A 15,887-nucleotide genomic window follows, 5' to 3' on the forward strand; every position below is an offset into this window, starting at 1 on the left:
TGTGACAGGATACTTTTTGGGACTGGATCAGTCTCTGAATGTGGCTCTCCAGCAGGGATATGACTTCCTCAAATCATGTCCTGAAATGAGATCCATCCTTTATGAAATCCTCCCCACTCCACCAAGAGTATCTTTCCGCCGTCCACCTAACCTTGGTAACCTCTTGGTTCATCCCTATGAAATCCCCAAACCACCTTCCCTACTCTCTGGCTCCTACCCTTGTAACTGCCCCGGTGTAAAACCTGTCCCATGCACCCTCCCACCACCACCTACTCCAGTCCTGTAACCCGGAAGGTGTACACGATCAAAGGCAGAGCCACGTGTGAAAGCACCCATGTGATTTACCAACTGACCTGCCTACACTGTGAAGCTTTCTATGTGGAAATGACCAGCAACAAACTGTCCATTCGCATGAATGGACACAGGCAGACAGTGTTTGTTGGTAATGAGGATCACCCTGTGGCTAAACATGCCTTGGTGCACAGCCAGCACATCTTGGCACAGTGTTACACCGTCCGGGTTATCTGGATACTTCCCACTAACACCAACCTATCATAACTGCAGAGGTGGGAACTTGCCCTTCAGTGTATCCTCTCTTCCTGTTACCCACCAGGCCTCAACCTCCGCTAATTTCAAGTTGCCACCACTCATACCTCACCTATCATTCAACAACATCTTTGCCTCTGCACTTCCGCCTCGACTGACATCTCTGCCCAAACTCTTTGCCTTTACATATGTCTGCTCGTGTCTGTATATGTGCGGATGGATATGTGTGTGTGTGCGAGTGTATACCTGTCCCTTTTTCCCCCTAAGGTAAGTCTTTCTGCGCCCAGGATTGGAATGACTCCTTACCCTCTCTCTTAAAACCCACATCCTTTTGTCTTTCGCTCTCCTTCCCTCTTTCCTGATGAAGCAACCGTGGGTTGCAAAAGCTTGAATTTTGTGTGTGTGTTTGTGTTTGTTAGTGTCTCTATCAACATACCAACGCTTTTGTTTGGTAAGTTAGATCATATTTGTTTTCAGATATATTTTTCCCACGTGGAATGTTTCCCTCTATTATATTCATATACAGGGTGTTACAAAAAGTACGGCCAAACTTTCAGGAAACATTCCTCACACACAAAGAAAGAAAATATATTATGTGGACATGTGTCCGGAAATGCTTACTTTCCATGTTAGAGCTCATTTTATTACTTCTCTTCAAATGGAAACACACAGCAACAGAACGTATCAGCGTGACTTCAAACACTTTGTTACAGGAAATGTTCAAAATGTCCTCCGTTAGCGAGGATACATGCATCTGCCCTCCATCGCATGGAATCCCTGATGCGCTGATGCAGCCCTGGAGAATGGCGCATTGTATCACAGCCGTCCACAATACGAGTACGAAGAGTCTCTACATTTGGTACCGGGGTTGCGTAGACAAGAGCCTTCAAATGCCCCCATAAATGAAAGTCAAGAGGGTTGAGGTCAGGAGAGCATGGAGGCCATGGAATTGGTCCACCTCTACCAATCCATCGGTCACCAAATCTGTTGTTGAGAAGCGTACGAACGCTTTGACTGAAATGTGCAGGAGCTCCATCATGCATGAACCACATGTTGTGTCGTACTTGTAAAGGCACATGTTCTAGCAGCACAGGTAGAGTATCCCGTATGAAATCATGATAACGTGCTCCATTGAGCGTAGGTGGAAGAACATGGGGCCCAATCAAGACATCACCAACAATTCCTGCCCAAACGTTCACAGAAAATCTGTGTTGATGACTTGACTGCACAATTGCGTGCGGATTCTCGTCAGCCCAAACATGTTGATTGTGAAAATTTACAATTTGATCACGTTGGAATGATGCCTCATCCATAAATGAGGATTGACACATTGTTGGATGAACCATTCGCAGAAGTGTACCCATGGAGGCCAATCAGCTGCCTGCCTGCACATGCTGTACATGGTACAGAAACAGCTGGTTCTCCCGTAGCACTCTCCATACAGTGACGTAGTCAACATTACCTTGTACAGCAGCAACTTATCTGACGCTGACATTAGGGTTATCGTCAATGCACGAAGAGTTGCCTTGTCCATTGCAGGTGTCCTCGTTGTTCTAGGTCTTCCCCAGTCACGAGTCATAGGCTGGAATGTTCCGTGCTCCCTAAGATGCCGATCAATTGCTTCGAACGTCTTCCTGTCGGAACACCTTTGTTCTGGAAATCTGTCTCGATACAAAGGTACCGCGCCATGGCTATTGCCCCATGCTAATCCATACATCAAATGGGCGTTACACATATTTATGTGACAGAGTAATATAAGTGAGCCATTCCTCATGGCAATATAGTCACATCATAGGCATATTTGCATATAAGTAAGTGTTCACAATTTTGTGTGCTGGTATATGGCAGAAAAAAGACATAAGTGAATGTTTACCACTTAGGTGACAACTTACAAGAAAATCAGACATAAATAAATAATACAGTATGACAGAGCATAATTACATTTAATAATGCAGGAATGCTAACTTGTTCCCCAGATCCTCCTATATAATAGGCTTTAGTCACTTAATTAAAGCAGACACGGTAAATGAGAAGGATCTCAGCAATAGAGACATATATGAATAAGTTTGATTTAATATTGTGTACTCATTGTTGCAGTTGATCTGTTGCAGCCATAGTCCTGGTTTTTATATGTTCTAAACAATCCCGAACAATCCTCGGTATTGTTATAAAGGGTTTTTTAACAAAATTACAATTAAAACTGTTATCTAAATATTAATGTCTGATACCATCAGTTGCATTGGTACTTATAGAACGAATACATATAACAAACTTTAACCATCTGATATTTTATAAATGTCAAAATCCTCGAATATAAAATATTAATAATACTTTGGATGTTTTTATTAATTACAGAAGATTCATACTGAAGTGAACATTCCTACCAATTACAGGACCTACATTCTTCAATACAATTTCAGTGTACTAATTATCTTATTAGTAACTATTCCACAAATACATGTTTATCTACACCCCTATAGTATTTATATCAGAAATTTTCTGTTTATAGTCTAAAATACTTTTTAAATCAGATTTAATGGACTGTTACGTCTCAGTCTTGAAGTCTCATATCTTGATGAACAAGAAAATATTCTGGGAGCTGATACTGTGAAGGATAGTGAATTTCAAAAATGGCTTCCCCCACTTTGTTCACACTATAACTTTGAAGATGGTCAGTTCCACTTTTACAGATCACAGTTTTAATGGATAGAGAGGTGCACTTCTCTTCTTTTGGAATCATATCCAGAAGAGAATTAATTCAGCCATTAATCAGTCACAGTTTTTGTTGAGCTTCACACTGATTTAATGTACAATCACCAAAATTAATTACCCTGTACAATATATACTGTATTTACTCGAATCTAAGCCGCACTTTTTTTCCGGTTTTTGTAATCCAAAAAACCGCCTGCGGCTTAGAATCGAGTGCAAAGCAAGCGGAAGTTCTGAAAAATGTTGGTAGGTGCCGCCACAACTAACTTCTGCCGTCGAATATATGTAGCGCTACACAAGCATGCTTTATAGGCAATGAGATAAATACTGGCACCAAAACCTCTGCGTCAGTAAATAAATAAAAAAAAGGTGGAAGACGAGCTTTTTTTTCCTCCGCCCCGAGTTTCGACCACTGCATTTTCATACATTATCCAACGAAGTAAATACAAATTCCGTATTGTTCATCTTCGAAAGTAGCAGAATTTCAATGTACTACGAAAATTCGACTGGCAAGACTGTTGCTAATAGGAACCTGATGAAATGCGAATCACATGCAGTATTCTCTTCACCATAAGAATAATACGAATATAAACATTTTGCCATGTATTCTTTCGTGTTTGTTGCTATCTCATTTAAATCCTGTCTGCCTAATAAACAACGAAACTAGAGTGAGACAACAGCAAATGCGGAAGAAAATACGTATCGTGTCCTGTTTATATTCGTATTATTTTTATGCCTAATAGTGATACAGTCAGAAATGAAGCACGGCAACTGACTAGATTTTTAAATCTAAAATGACTAATTTCTGTGCAGAATTTGATGTACTAAAGAAGCGGCCGCAAAGATTTTCAAACGGAGAAAAATTTTCGCCTAACTCTCGTTCAGAACATGTTCTATCATACGCTGTCTATTATTTGGTTCTTGTTGATCATTATCAAAGAAAGCAGCAGTGTAAGTAACAACAAGTAGCAGTCGCTTGCCATTGTTTTGCTAATGAGACAATTCCTCTCTTTTTTTAATCGTAAGCGGCGGTAGCGTGCACAAAAGCAAGCCATGCCGCGGGCGGCGACAGGCCGTAAACACGCACTATCAGAATGCGACAAACAATGCATGATGCAGTACAGTAATGCATTTTCAGCTTATAGTGACGTAAACACCTATAACAAAGAAAACGGCACTTATCAGATCAAAGCAAAATAAGCAATCGATTCAAACCAGACGAAGCACGTGGAAAAGGAAGGGTACCCGTATAAATACGGACGGAGCGCCTGACGCATAGCAATGGCTACCTGGTAAAGCTTAACTGCTAAGCTTACTACTCGAACCAAACTATTGTAGCTGTATCGTCTTTCATTCGACCTAAATTGTGTCTCATATTACAATGGATCAACTTTGTTTCGATTTGAAGGTGCAGCCTAAAACTTTTCTCTCCCCTTGAATTTCGAGTCTCAAATTTCAGGTGCGGCTTAGATTCGGGAATTTTTTTTTTCCTTGATTTCGAGTCTCATTTTTCAGGTGCGGCTTAGATTCGAGTGCGGCTTAGATTCGAGTAAATACGGTAGTGTTTGTCATCGATCATTAACATATAGGTTTCATTGTGGTGTGGGATAAAGGTAATGTATAGTAACAACACAGTTGCATGTAACATGCGCTTTATTCCGTATTCGACACAGGATGGAAACACATCAAAGTACATGGCAGGCATAAGGCACACTGCATCTTAGAATCTCAGATATTCCACACCAGACCACTGTCACTAGCCAGAGTGTTTCCTCTATGCAACAGCTGTTGTTGGTGGTGGAGACCCCACAGAGCCACACATGGAGAGTGTGGAGCACTGGGGGAGAAGCTAGCTGGGGTGTGTTGCTGTTGTGATCATCTTCACACCTGTGTGCATGACCAACTGTGCTGTGGCCAGCTGCAAAGCAGGGTGTGGTGGGACGTTTTCTTGTTGAACACATGGGATGGGCACGATGATGTCAATCATGCTCCATGACATATAGACAGTATTCATTAAGGTGAGGTCAAGGTCAGTGAGATCGGAGGTAAAGAGTGAGATCGACAAAGATTGTCAACATTGTGAGGCTAGAATGTGAGCATGACAAAGTGGCAGGGGTGCTGATGTCAGAATGCATAGGATTTGCTTGCAGGCTGTTGTGATGTCTTGGGTGCCTTAATGGTGAGGAAGTCCGAAGGTGAGAATTGTGATGTGATTAAGGCTGTAGCTTGGGATTTTGTAGTTATGAGAGAAATGTTGGGTGATAATTCTGGTGCTCACTTGATGTCACAGCATGCTGCCTCTCAACCACAAGGAAATTATTGACTAATTTGACCTGAATGTTGTCTGGCAGAAAGTGCTGCACGTCTAGTTGGGACATGAAGATGCTGTTGCTGTTTGAGCTGGGCAATGTGTCAAGCAACCAGAGGAACTGTGTGGGTCACAGTGGTTAGTACATTGTTGGTATAGGTGATGTCACATAAGGTCCAAGCTGATTTTAAGCAGTTGATTGCCACAGAGGTGGGCTTACCATGAAGCAGTATGTCAAAAGTGTTAGTGCCATGTCTGTTGACTTTGTGAGGACCAGTGTAAGGCAACTGTAGTGAAGGATGGATAGTGTCATTCCTGAGCAAGACATAGTCACAGTCCGGCGGCACCTTATGAATGAAGATTTTTGGAGAACTGTGAGGTTGTGGAAGCAGTCCCCTGAGCTGTGTGAAGTGTTGTTTGACTAGTGGTGAGGGCAGGGAATTCTGAGCTCCCCATTGGTAGTACTTATAGCACAAAGTCTACAGGCAGCGTGAGCAAATCACTATAGATGACTTCTCTGAGGGATATATGGAGATCATCTTTATATGCAGTGCATATATCTGATAACAGCAATGGTAATGCTTCCATTTAGCGAATGCTGTGTACAGTGCCATAGATTCATGAGGCCATTGGTTTGTGAGTGGTAGTCCATTGTGTGGTAATGCTGTGTACAGCAGAGGTTGCATAGTTCCTTAACTAGGAGCAGTTAAAATTGTCATCCTCGGTCAGTGGTTAAAGAGATAGGGCAGCTGGAATGTGATATCCATGTGTCAACAAATACTCTTGCTTTTGTCTCTGCCAAAATTCATTGAGGGTAATGGCTTTCACTGAGTATGTTACACAGTTGATGATGGAGAGTATGTAATGACAGCCTTCATATTCAGAAAGAGGCTCTACCAGATTGAGATAGACATGTTTCAAATTGACATTTTGGTATCTCAGAATTACAGAGTAGTGGCAGTGAGTAATGACCTGCTTTGCTGCACTGGAAAGCCACGCACATTTGTGTCAATTTTTGGCAATCCTTTTTGACATTAGGCCATGCAAACCGTTTGTTGACTAGTTGTGTAGATGGTCATATGCCGGGTGTAATATGTTACAGAGTTGGTCCAATATCATCTTTCTTATTGATGTAGGAACAAGAGGTCAAACTCAATTTTGCAGAAAAACACACAATTTTTGTTTGGTGGATCTAGGTATGGGAGAGCTTTTATATGTAAGTTGGTACTAGAATCTTGAAGGAGATACATAATTTTTCAGTCTTGCGACTGTTCTTTTGCTAATTTATCATAGTTGGTATGTTTTGGAGAGGGCATTTGTTCTCAGCAGATAATCTGTGATGACATTGTCTACTGTGTGGAGTGTCCGACATCAGTTGTGACGAGCTGGATAGTCTAGGAGATGGAACCATCAAGGGCAGGAATCTTTCGAATGGTTGTGTATTGAGTCCATTCAAAGATTGGTGGTTTGTATAAGTGATGACGGGTCTGCCCTTAACATCATATTTAAACAGATGGACTGCCTCATATGCTGTCAATACTTCTTGATTGTAGGCAAACCATTTGTGCTGAGAAAGTCAGTTTATAAGGTGGAGCTGGGGGGAGGAAACTGGCTGTTGTATGCCCACCACTTGCTGCAGGACTACCTCAATGCTGAAGTCGCTTATGAGTAATTTAATTGTTAATTGGACATTAGGTAGTGGGTGCGCTGGAGTCACGGCATGAGTGAGACAGTCAAACGGGTGTTGCACACTTGGAGACCACTTGACCCTGTGCTTACTGGTCATGTTCTTGCCGGCCAGAACTTCTGTGGGTGGGATTTTTATGGTGGCAGCACTAGGGAGATGTCAGCAGTAGAAGTTAATCTTGCTGATAAAGGAGTGTACTTTGTGGAAATGGTGCAGTTGAGGTAGTTACTTACAGTATTTGGTTTGTTGTGGCATAGGGCAGATACCTGTGAGGAAGAATACTTTGGGCTGACAAAACTGACACTTGTCATTAATGACAACATTGTTTTCAATAAGCACAATGAGAACTTGGTTGAGATGTAGCTCATGCTCTTCCCTGAAAGGGGAGAAAATTCTAATGTCATCCAAATATGCATACAAAAAGGAAACTAAAATGGGATACTGTCAATATATCAGTGCCACATGTGGGCTGTGTATTCGATACCGTAAGGCATGTACAGAAATTAATAAAAACCAAAGGGCGTGATGATGATCATCTATTGAATGTCCTCCTCACTTAACGTATCTGCAGGTGTGCCTTTTAGCAATGTAAGGCACTGGAAACTAATGCACCTGCGAGGTGATGGGTGAAGTCTTGAACGTTGGGGATCAGGTAATTCAAGGCCCTGTAGTCTCCACATAGCCCAACTGCACCATCTCTTATGGTCACTAATTTGGTAGGGGAAACACATGAACTATAAGAAGGTAGCAAAATTCCAGCATGTAGTAGTTTGGACAGTGGCTGTTCTGGCCACACATAGCTTATCTGGTGGTAACTGCTGCATTCTGTGGTAGATGAGGGAGGAGTGGGATGGGGTGGGGGGAGTGGTGGGGGAATGGGAGGGTGACTGTAATCTTGTGGACTGTCCCATTGCTTACTGCACTTTACATAAATTGCACTTGGTGGCTGTGTGGCGGGCATGCATACACACTGAGTTGACATTGACAGAACATGAATAGAATGTATGTTACTAACCTGGGTCTTATGTGGAGGCTGTGTTGTCTTGCATGCTGTGGTAGTACGTGTGGAGGCCATGTTGTCATGCATGCTGTGGTGGTATGTGTCTCTGCTGTACTGTGTAATAACTTAGATGCTGCAGTGGAGTTGGTGGGAGCAGATGGATGAGAGTTTTGAACCAGAATAGAGGCCAAGTGGCGTTATGTGGTATCGAGTTCACCCAACACCACATGAATGGTTCATCATATGGTTTCATTTCAATTCCATTGGTGTTTTGACTCTAAACTTGTGTCAAAGTAAGGTCTGCAGTCGTGCCAGTGATGTGATGCAGCCGTGCAGGTGTTATTGACATTCGTCACTCTTCTCATAATACTGCGTACGTTTTGAGAGAGTGGTAGTAGAAGTATGCCATGGTGCAGAGACCACAACCAACCACACCAGAAATGGAGCAACTACTGTTTTAATGTAGTGTGATGCATGCTAAATCTGCAACAGATGGAAGAGTAGGAGGAAGTCAGCCCCAAGCAGCAGTTCAGTGATGTCTGCAATGAGTAAGCTGCACGAAAACTATGCAATGAAGCCAAACTCTAAGGTACGAGATGCAGGTATGTCAACAGTAATAGAGGAGTCATTTGCTATGCAGACCTGGATGGAAGGTATGCTACTCATCACTGGAGAATGTCCAGGTGGGTGAGGTACTCATGTTTGAACCAGTGTCAGTGAGAAAATATTGTCTATGCATGCATGCAGGGATGTAGAATGTGCAACTCTGCTGAAGAGGAAGTTTGTAAACATTTTGTCAATATATTGCAAGGTGAGGTGACCTGAATTGTTGTTATGACCTGGTGCACCTGTTGCAGATCACGTTTCGCCTTTGGTTAAACACATGGTGGCCCTCAGTTGCACGCCGTGTCATCAAACTTCATGTGAAACCAATGGAGCCATTCCCGTGCAGAAAGGCAGTGCGTGTGATTGCCAACTGTGTGAATGTTTGTTGTGGTAGGCTGAAGGTCACCATCCACTGTGGTAGAATTGAAGTCATGCTCAGTATTGGTTGGGCATGGTCAGTCTGGTTCGTCTGCACCTAAGTGGTTGGCGCAGTGATGTAGCTGCTGTGAATCACAGTTGGCAACATTGTTATCTGCAGAGTCTATACATTGCTGGTGTTGTAAAAACATAAAATCATGTCTGTTAATATGAATTTGCTTACCAGTAATACACATTTGTCTCAAATTATAGCCAATTGTATTTAAAGGTGGGAGCTTGGCGATCCAGAGTCCAAAGTGTGTGATCATGCATGAGGTTAATATGCACTGAGGTGCGTAATCAGTGTCAAAGTTGTGAAGGTGTCCTGTTCTCCAGCCATTCATGATAGGTGATACAGTTTAACTGCTACTAAAGGATATTTGAAAGGCATTGGAGTAGTGCAGCATTGTATTTATTGCTATCTGAGGAACCCAGAATAATTTCACTAATTATGTCAGTGTGTTCACTGAGGTGGCTAACCAAAACAACAAATTTTTCACTGTTGTCCAAGAGGCCATGGGTGGCGGGAATGCACTCATTGATTGGTCTGGGAAGAGACAGCTAAAATTGTGAACTAAAATGAGCAATGGAGTCATTGGTGCACAGTTGTGCTGATATCCAGGACAATGTCCAGAGAGGCACAACAAATGGGTTCACAGTATCCATTTGTGCCACAGATGTAAGTTTGGCAGTCATGTCGGGGAATTGTCCAACCACTTGGATCATGTTATGTAGCGCAAATGGGTTGATCAAGATAACATGTGATGCGATGGGCACATCAACATCAGTGAACATTCGAGAATTTATATGTCCAAGAAGCTGGTACACAGCAATGGAATGATATGCATGCAAAGTAAAGTCTGTAATGTATCCATCCAATAGATTGTCTGTAGGGATAAATTGTTCAGTACTGTAGGTAACATTGTCATCACTGGAGGCACTACACTGAGAATGATTGTTCTCCTGCTTGAACAATGTCAGGTGCTGAGTATGTTGCTGCAAAGCACTAAACACATCTGTACAAAAGTGACTGTCTTGTCATAGGAGTTTTGATGCTCGACAGTTGCAAGATGACTTTATCATTGATGTGAAGTATTTGAACTGGGAATGTAGAAGCATTCAGATCAGCTGTATATAGTCATCATGTGTCAGTAGTATCTACATCTACATCTACATGATTACTCTGCAATTCACATTTAAGTGCTTGGCAGAGGGTTCATCGAACCACAATCATACTATCTCTCTACCATTCCACTCCCGAACAACGCGCGGGAAAAACGAACACCTGAACCTTTCTGTTTGAGCTCTGATTTCTCTTATTTTATTTTGATGATCATTCCTACCTATGTAGGTTGGGCTCAACAAAATATTTTGCATTTGGAAGAGAAAGTTGGTGACTGAAATTTCGTAAATAGATCTCGCCCCGACGAAAAACATCTTTGCTTTAATGACTTCCATCCCAACTCGCATATCATATCTGCCACACTCTCTCCCATATTATGTGATAATACAAAACGAGCTGCCCTCTTTTGCACCCTTTCGATGTCCTCCGTCAATCCCACCTGGTAAGGATCCCACACCGCGCAGAAATATTCTAACAGAGGACAAAGCTGTCTCTTTAGTGGACTTGTTGCATCTTCTAAGTGTCCTCTGCCAATGAAACACAACCTTTGGCTTGCCTTCCCCACAATATTATCTGTGTGGTCTTTCCAACTCAAGTTGTTCACAATTTTAACACCCAGGTACTTAATTGAATTGACAGTCTTGAGTATTGTATTATTTATCAAGTAATCGAATTCCAACGGATTTCTTTTGGAACTCATGTGGATCACCTCACACTTTTCGTTATTTAGCGTCAACTGCCACCTGCCACACCATACAGCAATCTTTTCTAAATCGCTTTGCAACTGATACTGGTCTTTGGATGACCTTACTAGACGGTTAATTACATCATCATCTGCGAACAATCTAAGAGAACTGCTCAGATTGTCACCCAGGTCATTTATATAGATCAGGAACAGCAGAGGTCCCAGGACGCTTCCCTGGGGAACACCTGATATCACTTCAGTTTTACTCAATGATTTGCCGTCTATTACTACGAAGTGCGACCTTCCTGACAGGAACTCACGAATCCAGTCACATAACTAAGATGATACCCTATAGGCCCGCAGCTTGATTAGAAGTCGCTTGTGAGGAACGGTGTCAAAAGCCTTCTGGAAATCCAGAAACATGGAATCAACTTGAGATCCCCTGTCGATAGCAGCCATTACTTCATGCGAATAAAGAGCCAGCTGTGTTGCATAAGAACGATGTTTTCTGAAACCATGCTGATTATGTATCAATAGATTGTTCCCTTCAAGGTGATTCATAATGTTTGAATACAGTATATGCTCCGAAACCCTACTGCAAACCGACATCAATGATATAGGTCTGTAGTTCGATGGATTACTCCTACTACCCTTCCTAAACACTGGTGCGACCTGTGCAATTTTCCAATCTGTAGGTACAGATCTATCAGTGAGCGAGCGGTTGTATATGATTGCTAAGTAGGGAGCTTTTGTATCAGTGTAATCTGAAAGAAACCTAATCAGTATACAATCTGGACCTGAAGACTTGCCCGTAACAAGCGATTTGAGTTGCTTCGCAACCCCTAAGGTATCTACTTCTAAGAAACTCATGCTAGCAGCTGTTCATTTTTCAAATTCTGGAATATTCCACTCATCTTCCCTGGTTAAGGAATTTCGTAAAAATTGCGTTCAATAACTCTGCTTTAGCGGCACAGTCATCAGTAACAGTACCATCGGCACTACGCAGTGAAGGTATTGACTGTGTCTTACCGCTTGTGTGCTTTACATAGGACCAGAATTTCTTCGGATTTTCTACCAAATTTCGAGACAATGTTTCGTTGTGGAACCTATAAAAGGCATCTCGCATTGAAGTCCGTGCCAAATTTCGCACGTCTGTAAACTTTAGCCAATCTTCGGGATTTTGCGTTTTTCTGAACTTCGCATGCTTTTTCCGTTGCCTCTGCAACAGCGTTCGGACCTGTTTTGTGTACCATGGGGGATCAGTTCCATCTCTTACCTATTTATGAGGTATGAATCTCTCAATTGCTGTTACTACTATATCTTTGAATTTGAGCCACATCTCATCTACATTTGCATAGTCAGTTCGGAAGGAATGGAGATTGTCTCTCAGGAAGGCTTCTAGTGACACTTTATCCGCTTTTTTTAATAAAATTATTTTGCGTTTGTTTCTGGTGGATTTGGAAGAAACGGTATTGAGCCTAGCTACAACGACCCTGTGATCACTAATCCCTGTATCAGTCATGATGCTCTCTATTAGCTCTGGATTGTTTGTGGCTAAGAGGTCAAGTGTGTTTTCACAACCATCAACCATTTACAATCCGCGTGGGTTTGTGGACTAACTGCTCGAAATAATTTTCGGAGAAAGCATTTAGGACAATCTCAGAAGATGTTTTCTGCCTACCACCGGTTTTGAACAAGTATTTTTGGCAACATATCGAGGGAAGGTTGAAGCCCCCACCAACTATAACCATATGAGTGGGGTATTTATTTGTTACGAGACTCAAATTTTCTCTGAACTGTTCAGCAACTATATCATCGGAGTCTGGGGGTCGGTAGAAGGAGCCAATTATTAACTTAGTTCAGCTGTTAAGTATAACCTCGACCCATACCAGTTCGCACGGAGTATCTACTTCGACTTCACTACAAGTTAAACCACTACTGACAGACACAAACACTCCACCACCAATTCTGCCTAATCTATCTTTCCTGAACACCGTCTGAGACTTCGTAAAAATTTCTGCAGAACTTATTTCAGGCTTTAGCCAGCTTTCTGTACCTATAACGATTTCAGCTTCTGTGCATTCTATTAGCGCTTGAAGCTCAGGGACTTTACCAGCACAACTACAACAATTTACAACTACAATTCCGACTGTTCCTTGATCCAAGCACGCCCTGTATTTGCCATGCACCCTTTGAGATTGCAGCCCACCCCGTACTTTCCCAAGGCCTTCTAACCTAAAAAACTGCCCAGTCCATGCCACACAGCCTCCGCTACCCATGTAGCTGCCAGCTGAGTGTAGTGAACTCCTGACCTATTCAGCGGAACCTGAAACCCCACCACCTTATGGCACAAGTCAAGGAATCTGCAGCCAACACGGTCACAAAACCGTCTGAGCCTCTGATTCAGACCCTCCACCCAGCTCTGCACCAAAGGTCCGTAGTTGGTTCTGTCAACGATGCTGCAGATGGTGAGCTCTGCCTTCATCTCGTAAGCAAGACTGGCAGCCTTCACCAAATCAGATAGCTGCTGGAATCCAGAGAGAATTTCCTCAGATACAAAGTGACACACATCATTAGTGCTGACATGTGCCACCACCTGCAGCTGGCGGCACCCTGTGCTCTTCATGGCATGGAAGGACCCTTTCCACATTAGGAATGACTCCACCCGGAATGCACACGGAGTGCACACTGGATTTCTTCCCCTCCTTAGCTGCCATATCCCTAAGGGGCCCCATTATGCGCCTAACATTGTAGCTTCCAACTACCAATAAGCCCACCCTCTGCGATTGCCCGGACCTTGAAGGCTGAGAATCATCCTCTGAAACAGGGCAGGCAGCTGCATCTGGCTCAGCCAGAGAAAGTACCTGAAACCTGTTTGTCAGACGCACCGGGGAGACTTTCTGATCAGCCTCCAGGGACGTCTTTTGCTGCCTGCCACACCTTGGAATGACCTCTCAATTAACCATAGGCGAGGGCTCAGCCCCACTGCGGGCAGCAACCGGGGCAACCACAGTGGCAGACCGATCTGGGGACAGACAGGACGAGGTTGACGTCCCCGTGATACCCAAGTCCGGCTCCCCACAGTGGTGCCCATTGGCAACAGCCTCAAGCTACGCAACCAAAGTCAGCGCCGCCTGCAGCTGTGAGCGAAGGGATGCCAACTCAGCCCTCATCTGAACACAGCAATCACAGTCCCTGTCCATTCTAATCGATGTTGAACAACAGTTACTGAAACACGAGTCCGTGCCTAGATAACGCGAGGGAAACACGCAAAGAATGTATGAACTAGCCTGTACAAATGCCTAATGACCGCACTACAATCTGCCTGAACTTACGATTACAGTAACTAAAACTCGAAATTACACCTTCTATATGAAACTCTCACGCAATTTAAGTAAGAATCTACGAAGTAAACACGTATTTTTCTGCGCTGTCGATGTGCACCAACTGGGAGCTCAGGCCACAGGCTTTACCCCGGGATGGGATGAAGGTAATGTGTAGTAATGACACAGTTATGCATAACATGCACTATATTTCGTAATTCATGCAGAATGACTACATATCTAAGTTCATGCAGGAAAAAAGCGCACTGAATCATTGTTCCTAAGATATTTCATGCCAGGCCACAGATGCTAGTCAGAGTGTTTCCTTTCTGTGGCAGCCACTGTCACTAGTGGAATCCCCACAAGCACTTTTAGGTTATCTATTTACTAGCTCACCCAAGATTTTAAGACAGAAAGATGTTATGCAGTTTCACATTCTTCACAAACATATTTGTTGCATGTGTGATGTTGGGATGCAGACTTCCACTTTAACTGACTTAGTTGTTGCTTGTTCACTTGCTCAACTGAGACTCTTAACATGACCCAACATAGAGATGTTACTTGTTCGCCCTAATTGCAGACTGGCGATTTTGCAGGAGGGATGACAGGTGTAACAATATGTTGTGATTTCTGAAACTGCTTAATGTTTCAAAATTTGACTAGGCTAGATTTTACTATTTTGCATGGACTCTTAATACTTTACTGTTATCTGGTTTATGAAAAATGTTTCAGATTAGCAAATCATAAAAGTATGTAGAACATCAGTATTCATCCATAGATTGAAATCCCATATTTACAAGCATGGCATCCACTTGAGATAAGTCTTTTATATCCAGAAATGTTCAAAATCTTAATTAGTGACTGAATTAATTGGTGAGAGGTGTTGTTTGATTCAGAAAACATATAGCAGTAAAAATATAGTAGAAGCCTGTTATACCATGGTCTGATATACTGTGAATGCTGATATAATGCGGTATGTTCACCAAAGTAATATACCATTTATGAATGTTTTTGCACTCTTTGCATACTTTATAAACTCAAAAAAACCTTATTACAGTCTGCATGTAGCCTTCCTTCAGTATAATTTACTACTGCAACCCACAAGCTCTTTAAACAACAACCACAATAGACGAACATAATTAAACTGAACCTTTAGTTTAGTTCATCAACATATCAGGATTGTTGCTGGACAGAAGCTTTAAATATACATCTTACTGTCAACATTGTGACACAGTCAACAAAGTGAATATGTTCCTGACTATGCCACAGTGCTTGTCAATAAACAAAATGAATACAACCATCATATGGATCATGAATTATTCACTCATTATCTAGATTTTTTTGTGCTTGTTATGATGTCACAGAAACAGAAAGTATGTTCTGTGAGTAATAAACTAAAAATTATTGATAGTTTGAAGAATGGTGAAACTGAAGCAAATTTACCATGCAAGTGTGGTGTACCTGAAGGAACAATCAGGGGATG

Source organism: Schistocerca serialis, chromosome 6 (assembly GCF_023864345.2).
Source record: "Schistocerca serialis cubense isolate TAMUIC-IGC-003099 chromosome 6, iqSchSeri2.2, whole genome shotgun sequence".
In the NCBI taxonomy this organism is placed as follows: Eukaryota; Metazoa; Arthropoda; class Insecta; order Orthoptera; family Acrididae; genus Schistocerca; species Schistocerca serialis.